Source organism: Malaya genurostris, chromosome 3, assembly GCF_030247185.1.
Source record: "Malaya genurostris strain Urasoe2022 chromosome 3, Malgen_1.1, whole genome shotgun sequence".
NCBI lineage: Eukaryota > Metazoa > Arthropoda > Insecta > Diptera > Culicidae > Malaya > Malaya genurostris.
The window spans coordinates 300,034,609-300,047,744 of NC_080572.1; the positions used below are offsets into that span (position 1 = coordinate 300,034,609).

The 13,136-nt window shown below is 39.9% G+C and overlaps 1 protein-coding gene across 6 annotated transcripts in view; it reads right to left on the reverse strand.

Moving 5' to 3' along the window:
• The window catches only part of LOC131439112 (RNA binding protein fox-1 homolog 2-like), a 573,206-nt gene that overhangs the window by 54,853 nt on the left and 505,217 nt on the right, over positions 1–13,136 (reverse strand). The window lies entirely within an intron of this gene.

The window sequence follows — 13,136 nt, forward strand, 5'->3', positions numbered from 1 at the left end:
AATGAACAAGTTGAAAGACGGCGTTTTCAGCTATGCAATTCTTCCTTCAGAAAAAAAAAGACTTTCCCGACCTCTAAAGGCAATGAATCATTCTGAAATTTTCACAGAATAATCTAATTTTAAAAGAGATTGTCAGTAGGGTTTTTTGATATTCGTCACCGTTTTTGAGAAAATCAGATTTGAAACGTGAAAATAGCCCCCTAAAACACACTGGCCTCAGACCTTAATAAGTATAAGTAAAATACTGAAAAATCCGTACATCCGGTAACACTGATCGTGATACAAAAGTGATGTCAAAATTTTGGAATACAGTACAAACGTCACTAAATCAGTGAAAACTAGGACGTAAGGAATATTTAATTCTAAAATAACTTATCTGACCGCTACTACAGATTGCTCGCTTTTCAGCAAACTTCACAAAACACGTAACACATATTTTAGTCAGGGCATCACACAACGTGAATTTTGGCTATGTTTTTGAGTTCCGTCGACTGGTAGGAGAGACGAGAGTGTTTTTTACAGTGTGATCAGAATCAATTCACGAAGTGCTCGTATTAATGATACCCACAGAAGATGTAGGGGAATGAATTTCATAAAATAAGTCAATCAGAAGGAAACGATAGAATTTGAGCTTCATCCGACATGTAAGGTTTGCTCTGTTTCAATGGTTATTATCTCGCGAATGTGTTTGTTGACATTCCAGGGTAGCTCAAATGGTGCAGAGCATTTCCACGAGTTGAAAAAGTTGTGAGATACGAGTCCCACCTTTGGGGAATAATTTTACGCTACTTTTCATGCTCGATTGTATTTAGGTAGCAATAAATTCATTTAGAATTTATTACCAATTTCTTAAATGAAAATCCTTTAGTTGCAGTTCAAATTTATAATACACATAAAAATAACATCCTGATAGTGGGGCTGAATAAACTAATTACTGTCCAGCAACAAGACAAACGAAAAATTTAAAATCATTACAGTTTCGTACTTAGCAAAAAATAAACAACAAACTCGAATAAAACTGAAACAAATCTTCGCTAAGAGTTCGCGTCGCTTCACTGCCTGTTCCACTTCTACGCGAGGACAAATTGTCCTTGTTATAAAGTTTCCGTTCCGGTGCAGTAGAAGTTGTCTTTTCCGGAGCTAGCCAACACGACAATGAAACAGCACGTTTTGATAAATGATTCTCCGAATGGGTTGGAAGAAATCAGTGCAGTTTTTAGGGAATTGTGATTGCTGAAAAGTGGGGAATAACTAATAGAATTTTGTTTTTTCGATGTTCGGAGCTTCGTTCGGAGAACCGCTGGGAGGCAAACTCGGAAGCGTTTGTCATTAAACTTTGTACCGGAACGTGTCTTCATTAAGGCGGTGTTGTTGGACATGGCTAAATTGTTTGGCCGAATATCATGCCTAGAGAGCAAAACTAAATTGTTTGGCCTGACACCGTGATTGTGCTTTTATTTGTGAAAAATTTAAAGTATCTGTTTAGATACTTTTATCTTATAATCGCTTGTTCAATGATACTCTAATCTGCGTTTAGTTTTACCCACTCCCACTAAAACTGAAACAACACTAAAAATCAGAACTACATAGGGTTTGGAGGTTGCATAACCATTCTATATGTGAAAGTTGAAACATCATTAGAGAACAAAACAAACAACAAAGGTTCCCCTTTACTACCCTGAGGCACTCTCGAATTTGAGCTAGTGTTTTGCGCATGAAAACGTAAATCGAAATTTTGGATTTAAAACTTTCACAGATTTTTAGAAAATTCCAACACAAACCACTGTATCCATCATCGAAAACAAGAATCTATCTGTCTAACATTTAAACGGCACGAAGACCGTCCATATCTGCTTAGAACGTTAAAAGTTTTGCAAATAGGAAAACTGTACTCCGCAGAATGAATGAATGAAAAATAAAAATCGCCAAAAGCTTTTGTTCCACATAACAGCCACTATCGGTGCTCGGTACCTGCCGCCACCGCCCTACAGCCGCAAGCAAACCAGGAACAGAGTAAAACAAAAAGCAGAGTGCCGGATGGGAACGACGGAGAAAGAAAACCAGCTGAACTGAAACCGGGTGAGAATTTTCCATTTCGCAGATTCTGTAATTTTAAAAGCTCTAAATCCTTCGCCGCCGGTGTTGTGCCGCCGTGCTACGGACAAAAACGAGTCCACTTGGCTGTCGATGCAGTGTGATTTGGTCTGCGGTGGCGGTCGGTCCGCTGGTATAAAATCCACCTCCCCACTTGAAGCGAACACCGGATAAAACTTTGTTAGTGGACTACTTAGCCACGGTGGAAATTGAGGCTAATCTTCTTTGGTATCATTTTCGTTTTGACGTTTTTTTTTTTCATTGGTGGAGATATTTGTGAGGGGAGTTATTTAACAACTCTCGTTCTCGGAAGCATAATAATTTTTTTTGCTATTATTGTAGTTATTGAAATCGCAAGGACATGATGGTAGATTACCAACCAACTTCTGATAAATTGTTCTATTCAGTTATTCATCTAAACCTGTTGGATATACACAGGGAAATTGGCCAGCATTGCCTCAGAATTTAGATTTTTTCAATCAATCGATGCGTTAGTAGCAGAATGAGAGGGTGCGAATTGGCTTGTATGTAATAATGCATTTGAAACGCGAAAATTATTGAAAATCTTTCGAGTTGGTCAAGTATTTCGCCTTGGCGTTTTATTGCTGATGTACATTAAATCCCATTATGTAACTTTTTTTCTGTAGCATTTCTTGTAATTCCTAAATTAGCATTTTCCATATTCTTACATATATTGACGTATGCAACAAAATTCGTCTTATGGGCAAGAATAACTGTTTGGGTATAACTAATAACTCTATCCCTATTATTAGTGTATTATGCAGGAGCGTCTATAGAAAAAAAAACCGGAAGTGTGCAATATGAAACTATGTGCCAAGGGTGTAATTGACTGGTTCAGAAGACTGATGGTTTGCTAACATTCCATTTAGGCGAAGCTGGCCGATGGAACGGAACATGATTTGCTCTTTATACGAAACAGGTCATCTGAATTTGATTGAGTCAACACCTCCCTGAGTTCTGAATTGAAATTATTTGCATGTGTAAACAAAACACATGGAAACATCTTTTTTTCCTTAAACTGCAGCCAGATAGTGGGGCTTGGGATAGGTTAACCACCACACACTAATATTTTTTGCATTTCATATCTGCTGCTCTCGGTTAGTCCGATACTCTCAAAATCAGTCTGAAGTTGGATGTATGTCTCCGCCAGCACACCAAAGACGATTGCGGATGGAGCAAATTATGATATTGGGTTGTGCATCTGATAAGATCCCGATTTGAATTTTTCAATAGGAATTTAAAGCACTTCCAGAAAATCTAAGCTGTCTGTCCACATCATAGAAATATAATTTTTTGCACTTGTAGCAGAATTAATTTTTGTTTAAATTTATAATAATTTTCAAATGAGTTGAAATTACCTTAAAATCGAATCGATTTTCTTCTCTATCTGTCATAAAAAATGATGCGATGATATTATAAGGTATTTTCCAAACTACTTCATTTTTTACTACAGCTGCTTTCTAAATTGCACTAAGTTTACTCTTATTCGTTTCAATCAGAACGGTTCAGCCGATAAATGATCTAGACACTGTGCTCTAACAGAGGTATAAAATAGTTCGTGTCGTTCGTTCTAACAGATGACCGTAACATGATTTCAATTCCAGTGATTTACCATTCCGTTGAAAATTGTTGAATCTTGCGTTGAAAAGCTACTGTCGCACAGTTTCAGAATCAGTATATGTCATTAAACTGAAGTGTAAATAACAATGCTTGTTTTTCTATGTGAACGTCAAATTTTGTGGCGAAAAAAAAACATCCGTTTAAAATCACGTATTTCTGTGGAACTGTACAGTGAGCATACTTCAGTTGAGAAACTGTTTCGGAAGAGAGCCGGAGCGTCGACAAAGTGTGAAGATAATCAATTGAAGGAATAGCAAGAAGAACTTTCAATATCACTTGGAGCTATGTTGAAAAGCAACGGGAATGATCCGAAAGGTGGGGAATCAGGTGCCGTACGAATTGAAGCCAAGGAACGTCGAACGCCGTTTTTCCACGTGTGAACAACTACTTCAACGGCACAAAAGAAATGGTCGAATTATTACTAATGATGAAACGCTCATTACACTGAGGTCTCTTTTTACGCGGGGATGCTTACCACGTAGAAAAAAAGAAGAATTTTTTTCCTGGTGCAAATATCTTGAAAAAGTATGAATGTATGTATGTATCCAGATTTAAAAAACCGCGTAACTTCGAAAATCCGCGTGGAAAAAATCCGCTAAATAGGAAAAAAAAATTGTTTATGTCGACAACTTTTTTTTGATGAAATGCGTGAAAAGTCGAGATTTGGTGTAATCTGAAAAAAATTGTTTTGAAGAAAATCGGGAATTTTCCAGGTGTCAGAGAGTTGACTTAAATAAAATTTCGGGATAAAACTAGTTGTCATGCATTTCTAAGACAAAACAAAAAAAAAAACATGTGACTTCGGAATTCCGCGTAAAAAAACGGTATAAAAAACCCGCGTCAAATCCTCGGTGTACACCCATTACAAACGCTCAAATGGAAAGTTCTGCTCCACTCACCATATAGCCCAGACATTACTCTTTCCGAGTACTATTTGTTCCGGTCGATTCAGCTTGGCCTGGTGGCTGACCAGCACTTCTCCGGTCGAATATTTCGAAAATGATATCCCCGAACTGCCAGAAAGATGGGAAAAATTAGTGGCTAGCGATGGAGTGAATATTGAATTTGTAATAATTTTGGCCCTTATTACCGGTGTCACTACACGGTGAAAACCAAGTGAAGTGAATGTAGGTCCTTATTACGGAAGTCGCTTCAGAGATAAAAGTAATTACTTGGATGAACTTGATGTCATTATGAACATCATGCCACCAACATTTTGTTGAAAAAAATAGTTTTTTCCACCACAGTGATCACTTCACTATGCGTGATAATGGTAATAGGTAAAATCAAGTGAAGTGACATGTAAGTGAAGTGAATGTGAAAGTGGTAGTGAGAACGGTGATCAGGGCCTTTTTGTCGATAAAATTTCGGCACGAACTTATTTATACTCAACAAATATATTGTTTGGACACAGGTGTCTGTTGTTAATACCTGGTCGAATTGTTTTTTTTTAAATTCTCCAGGTGATCGGTTCTGCTGGTCTTAACAGTCGATAGTTTGGAAGCTCTTTCCCGAAAGTGACGAAAGTTTGGCTACAATTAATGAGATTAAACCAATCTATGACAGAAGGCTTTAGTCGAAGAATATATAAAACATCTTTTCACAAATTTATCACTGAAATCAAAAGTGGCTGAAAAATTAAGAACATTCCAAAAACAGTTCAGTGACCTTCTTCGTTACAGACCTATACAGTCACAACCGAAGAGGAACTCCAACCTTTTTGTCTGAGAAGTTGGATGGAACAAAAGTCAATTTATTGTAGAAAAATCTCTCTTTCCGACCGCATTAGACCTAAGATTAATTGACTTAGAGGGGAATATGTGCGAGTTCCAGCACTATTGAACAGCGCTTACAAGAGGCGGAAGTGAAATATCGGCTTGGAATAAGCAAAGATCGTAATTAGACCCAACTTATCTTTTCCTATGAAGAAACTTTTCGGACTTTTTTCCGATGAAGAAACTTGAACCACAACCGCCAGCAATACACATTCCATCAAGAACCAAAAAGTTTTAGTCCGTGATTTGGGGTGCTTTTCTCACCGTTTGGGAGTTTAGAGCTGTTCAACCCAAATCCAAATGCCGACAAGATGGTTGTAACTTTACCACCGTGGCTTGATGTCAACCGAAAAATAAGTACCGAGGATTGTGAAGTCCCAACTCACGGGAAAACCAGTGCACGATTCGAAGCAGTTGCTCGGTATGATTCTAAAAATTTGTCGATGTCTGTTCATGGACTAGATAAAAAAAACTGTTTTTGTTATTTTTTCTTCCATGAAATATCTTTCGTGTTGAAAACAAATTACGTAAAATTCCTTCTAGCATTCAGATTGGAAAGCATCCAACAACCACGGCAAATCTCAATAGATGCTGATGCACCATGCGACGACATAACGCTTCGATTTGTTCAAAGACTATCGATCTAAGAGAAACTTTCCACTGCCGGAATCCATCATACCGTCGTCGTTATTCGAAAGTTCCTTGATCCCTTATGAAAAAAAAACAACAACCCAATATGCCAACTGGAAAACGGCAAACTGACATCAAAACATTGTTTCACTGGTGACCTATTTCCGATCCACTTTTCGTGCCTTCGATCAAAGGCACAGCGTAACGAGGCTTGTCAGGGAAAAATGTTTCACGCCTGCCAGCTCCCGCGGCTCAATCGTTGTTTTGCCTTTATTTTTCGTTGTTGTTGGTTCTTGTTGTACTTTGTTGAATTTCACTCTCCTCGCAACAACTTGACAGCTTTTCCATTCAACTCCGGGAAAGGGGCTCAATAAGCAAACAAACACATTGAAAACGTGCTTACTTCGGTTGGGAATGTTTCGGGTAAGCGAAACCCGTTCTGCCGTTTTTTCGTACGTGAGCTAAACGACCAAGAATGTTGCATTCCAAGGCATGCTTCGTGAAAATTCAATATGTAAGTTCGGTTGATTTTGTAAACGTCATTGGATCGAAATTGTACTCAATTTAGCTGAACTAAATAATGAACTTGCCACAGAATGAAAAAAAAAAAAAGATTTTATAAGTGAAACCGATTGAAGACGAGAGTAAACCGGTTGACTTTTATGATTTTATCCTGGTACTCATACCTTATGATCAAAAAAGAACCGGAATTTTATTAAAAAACGCAAAATTTCAATTTTTAATGAACTTCTTTAGTATCGCCTTCAAAGTACTCTCCTCCTGCGGCAATACATGCATGCCAACGCTTGATCCAAATTTCCATACAAGTTTTATAGGCCGCCGAAGGTATGGCCTTTAGTTCACGCAGCGAATTCTCTTTTATGGTCTCTATGGTCTCAAAACGCATTCCCCGCAATGGCAATTTGAGTCTGGGGAAGAGGAAAAAGTCACACGGGGCCATATCTGGAGAGTACGGTGCTTGGTTGATGATATTGGTTGAGTTTTTGGCCAAAAACTGCGACACAAACTACGCTGTGTGAGCCGGCGCATTATCGTGATGGTGGTCGAGAAGCGACGCGTTTCAAACCCAAAACATCAGTTAAAATGTGTTCGGCTGATCCATAAGAGATGCCCAACAACACAGCAATCTCTCTAATCGGTACAGAACGATTTTGCAATACGATTTGCTTCGCCGATTCAATGTTTTCTTCAGTAACAGATGTTGTTGGGCGGCCAGGGATCTCATCATGATCCAAGCTTGTACGACCACCTTTGAAGCGTTTATACCACTCGTATGCGTGTGTTTTTTTCCTAGACACGATTCACCAAAGGCCTTTTCTAACTTTTTCAACGTTTCGGAACACTTAAATCCATTTGCAACACAAAATTTGATGCACGCACGTTGTTCTAAATTTTCATCCATTATAAAAATCGCCACACGAAAATTTTTCAACTTCTTTGTATAGACGCCAAACAAAAACTAATCGTACGATATGCGTCAAAATTTGACAGAATGTGTATTAAAGTGTTTCCAAAGTTGAGAGAATAAAAGTTTACCGACCGCGGGAATTTTAAAATGAAAATTCCGGTTCTTTTTTGATCATAAGGTATTTTACTTTCGATTGGGTAAAGACTGTCCCAGAAAGTATGGACGCAACCAAAAACCGCTGCCATTTCGCAATGGTTCAGAATCGGTCAATTTTTATGATTGAATCCTGTTGTTTACACTCTTCTCTAACCACTTGTGCAGTTGTTTATTCGTTTTCTTTAGTTTGTTTCGAAATGCGTGGACTTTCAGCAGAACAACGTCGACAAATTGTGTACAAATGGTGCACAGTATGCGGACGGTCACTGAGAAAGATAGCAAAAATGGAAGGAGTAAGTGAAAAAGCCGTGCGAAATGCAATCAGGAAGTTCGGTTAGGATAACACCATTGAGGATGAACCGAAAACGGGTCGAAAAAAAAGGTCCTGCTAACCCTCAGTTGGATAAACGTATACTGAAGGCGTTCGAGAAAAAGAAGGAGTTTTCAGTTCGGGATGTGGCCAAACGAGTGGGTACTTCGAAGTCAAATGTTCTTCGTGCTAAAGAACGTTTGAATCTCCGAACCTACAGGGTCCGACACTCGAAGTGTAACCAATTAAAAAGGCCATAAATTCAGTTTGGAAAATTACTTTTACTTAATGCAAAGTACAAAATGTGTAAAAATAATACAAAATTCAGAATCGATTCACTTTTGCTCGATATGACCACCTTTTGCCTTGACTATGGCCTTGAGACGGTCAAAAAACGAATCGCAAGCTGCCCGAATGTGACTTGCAGGTATTTTTGGCCCACTCACGGATAACAACTTTTTTCAGCGCCTCGAGACTGGTGTATCTTTTAGTTCGGACTTTGCTCTCCAAAATGGCCCAAAGAGAATAATCCATTGGGTTCGCATCTGATGAATTCGAGAGCCATTGTGTGGACGTGATGAAGTTCAGAACGTTGTTTTTCAGCCATTCTTGGTTCACTCGAGCTTTGTGAGACGGTGCCGAGTCCTGCTGAAACGTCCATGGTCTGTCACCGAAATGTTTGTCTGCCCACGGCTTCAAAGCAACCTCCAGAATACTTTCCCGATAATATGTCGCATTTACCTTGACGCCAGGCTCGATGAAAACGAGTTGGTTACACTTCGAGTGCCGGACCCTGTATAAGAAGCAGAAACAACCAAAACGTAGTCCGAAACAAGAAGCATCGATCAGGCCGAGGGTTCGTAAGCTGTACAATACGATTCTTGCTGGGAATCTGGAAATCGAAAACCTACGTGAAACTCGATTACAAATCCTTGCCGGGACCACAATATTATACGGTGCGAGAAGGACAAGTGTTAAACCAGTCCGAGACATCGATTGAAGTCGAAAAATTTGGAAAGAAAGCTATGGTATGGTAACCAATTTGTAGCTGCGGTAAGATTTCGAAACCCTTCATCACCACTGCTTCTATGAACAGCGGAATATTTATCAAGGAATGTTTACAAAAACGACTTCTACCCATGATTCGAAGCCACAAGGATCCTGTTGTCTTCTGGCCAGATCTTGCTTCTTGCCACTACTCGAAATCAACGGTCGTCCCAAAAGACATGAATCCACCAAATTGCCCACAACTTCGACCAATTGAGGAATTTTGGGCATTAACGAAGGCACATCTTAGGAAACATGTCTCGGCAGCCGAAACCATTCAACAGTTCGAAAAAGATTGTGGCCAAGAAGTCTGTACGGAATTAAATGAGGAACGTTCGCAAGAAGGTGCGCCAGCTAGTCTACAATGGCTAAGTAGCAAATGTAGAAAATAATATTCTGTTGTTGTAGTCTAATATTATCAGTATATCGAATAAAATTTGAATATCTAACACTTGTGAATTATTTACAGCGAAATCAAAGTTCATACTTTCTGGGACAGTCTTTTGGTGTCGGGCTTAGGAAATTGCTTATCCGATCTTCTCAGCTACATATTAGCCTTTTGTAGTTTAAGTATTTGATAGGAAACAATTAAAATTGATTTTTCTGTTATTGTAATTAAAACGACCAATCTTTAAACACTCCATTTTGAACAATTTTTTAAAATTTTATAATCAGTGCTTTAAGAACCGGTTAGCTAATAATTATTACAAATCCTAATTACAATAGGAACGTGACGTAAGAACAGGGAGAGGGTCATTTCGCCGAAAATCGTTTCGCCGAATGCCATTTCGCCGAAAGGGTCATTTAGTCGAAAGGGACATTTCGCCGGAAGCCGCGGCCTCTTCCATACAAACCTGTAACCGCCGCGTTTGCCCGGTCTACTCAAAGCTAGGTTTCTTTACTTTAGTTAGGCCCAAACCTAACCAGGTTTCTTTGCTTTAGGCGAAATGACTTTCGGCGAAACGGCTTTCGGCGAAATGACCCTGATCCGTAACATCCGATGTCAGTCTCAACAAATTTTATTCAAGTTTTCGATAAACTCACTTAATTGTACTTTGTCCGACGAATCTGTTGACAATCTTCATAAGTAAAAACTACCCTAGTGTTGTAACAAGTTATACAGCGTGTTTTGATTAGCGATGTGCAGCTAAAAACTTCTCCGCTCGGCAGTTCATAGACCACGGAGTGTTGAATCGCTGGTATTGAGCACTTATCACGTGCAACTAAAAGGATAAGGAAATTTAAATACTGACGTTGGGAAACTTTCTTCTTGGAGCACTCCTTTCAAGATCGCGTTGCGTATTATTCTCCCTCACTTCTTCATAGGGTTCTCGATGTTAGAATATGCAAACAGTTTCAGATATGGTGGTAACGGGAAAAAGACGAAGTGTGAAAAGTGTTTGTTCGGCTGCTCGGCCATCCATGGAAGTTCACCATCAATGTTAACTTCCCTCTCTGAGCAGCCTAGATAGCCGTGTAGTGTCGGTAGCGGTTTCCCAACTGGCTAAGAATAACGCTACGGTCCACCTGTACCGGTGGTATAAGTCCACCAAACAGGTAAGCCGTGTGGCATCCGGCGGAATTATTTTTTACCAAGAATTGATCCACTGGTTTCCTGTTCTATGTCGTAAAAGGCCACAAAAATAGGAACTCCTAAGTCAAGGTGTATTTCCGTGCCGATGGCTGAATGGCTGCAGGAGGTTAAACATTGCAGTCGTAAACGGAATATCTTGGATTTTTCCTCAAGGTGGTGTACTATCCCCACTTTTATGGAACCTAGTCGCTGATAGTTTGTTAAGGAACCTTAATAACCTTGGATTTCCGACTTATGGTTTTGCCGACGATTATCATATATTGATGACCGGTATAAGCATTAACACTCTCTTTGATTTAATGCAGCAAGCCCTGCGATCTGTTGAACAATGGTGTTGTCAGGTTTGGATTATCTGTAAATCCGGGCAAAACATCAATGGTGCTTTTCACTCATCGTAGGATAATTACAGGAGCTCGTCCGTTGCAGTTCTTTGGTTCAGGGGTCACTGTGGTCGATCAAGTTAAATACGTCGGGGTTATTCTTGACTCAAAACTGAATTGGTCTGCTCGCATTGATTTCTGGATTAAAAGAGCTTGCATGGCTTTCGGCCAATGCAGACGAGCTTTTGGAAAATCATGGGGACTCAAACCCAGATATATTCATTGGATCTACACAACTATTGTTAGACCAATTTTAGCATATGGTTGTCTTGTATGGTGGCAGAAAGGAGAGGTCGCGACTGTTCAGTCAAAGCTCAATCATCTCCAAAGGATGGTCCAAATAGCGATGACAGGAGCATTCACGACCACTCCTACTGCTGCTCTAGAGGCGGTACTGTGCATTAAACCACTACATGTGTTCCTAAAACAAGAAGCATTATCTTGTGCATACCGTCTTAAGGTTACAGGGCTTTGGAACAGTAACCCATTCGATTATGCTACCAGCCACACTCGCTTGTGATCTCAAATGGTTACGTGGGATGAGTATTTACTTGCTCCTAGTGACCTAACTCTCACATGCAGTTTTCCTTTCAAAACATTCAATGTGAGCTATCCTCTTCATGAGGAATGGTTGTCTGGTTGTCTGGAACGACAACTTGATGAACAGATAGTTTGTTATACGGACGGTTCTCTGTTGAACGGTCGTGCTGGTACTGGTGTCTACTGTCGTGAAATGAGGCTAGAGCAGTCTCATTCCCTTGGTAGATACTGTACTGTGTTCCAAGCAGAAATCTACGCGATTCTGTGTGGAGTACAATCGGCACTTCAGCAGAGGATTTGTGGTAAACGTATTTATTTTTGTTCCGACAGTCAGGCAGCCTAAAAAGCACTCAGTTCGAATGACTCACGGTCGAATCTAGTGATCGCATGTCGAACTCAAATTGAAGACCTCAGCATTTCAAATGCTGTTTACTTCTTATGGGTACCCGGCCATTCTGGTATTACTGGAAATGAATGGGCTGATGAGTTGGCTAGAGCTGGTGCAACGAATGATTTCGTTGGTCCTGAACCAGCTTTACCACTTTCAACTAGTTGGATAACGCACAAGATACGTTCTTGGGCTGCATCCAAACATGCCAGCTACTGGCACAGCTTGCAAACTTGCGCTCAGACAAAAGCATTTCTACCAGATTTAAATCTGAAAATGTCAAAGTGTCTACTGCATTTCTCCAAGTATCATTGAGGTATTCTGGCCAGAGCTCTGACTGGACATTGCAAACTCAATTATCGCATGGCTACTATTCAACGTGCTGAGTATTATTCGTGTGATTTGTGTAAATGCGATTATGGTACTTCATATCATCTGATATGTAACTGTCCCGCATTGACGCAGCTACGTATCCGGGTTTTTGGTTCTCCATACATGGTTGAGTCTGTGTATGCGGAGCTAAAATTGAAGGATATTCTCTCGTTTCTCACCCAATGTGGTAAGGAGCTATAGTCAGAAGGGTTCATCGTTCTTCCTGGAGTGAATGAATTCTTTTTGTATTCACCTTAAATAGGGTTTAGCAGATTGTTTGGCATCTTTTATGGGGTACCGAATTTACTTCTGCTCGTACATACTGCGAGTCGTTCTGCATTCTTCCGGGAGTGCAGAATGGTGTCGCTTTTGTAAGATCTCTAGATCCTCTCGGGGGTTGGAGGTTTTATTAACAGCAGACTGTTCGGGACCTCGTAGAGGTTCAGAATTTCCTTCTGCTTCCACTAAATGTGATCCTCAGTAGATTGTTCAGCATCCCTTAGGGGTGCAGAATTTACTTCTGCTTTTATGTGTTTTTGTGTCGTCAATTTTTCCCATCCTCCTAGTCCAACCCTTACCATTTCCTTTCATTCCTTTCCTCTTATATATCGGGAAAATGATGCTAAAAACATATTGATGGCAAGGCACAAATCTCCAAATATCAAGGGGAACGTGCCATTTGAGCCAATTTGTTCTGATTCCTGATTCCAGATATGGTGGTAACGGGAAAAAGACGAAGTGTGAAAACGGGAACGTTAGGATTTTTTTGTTGACTTTTAC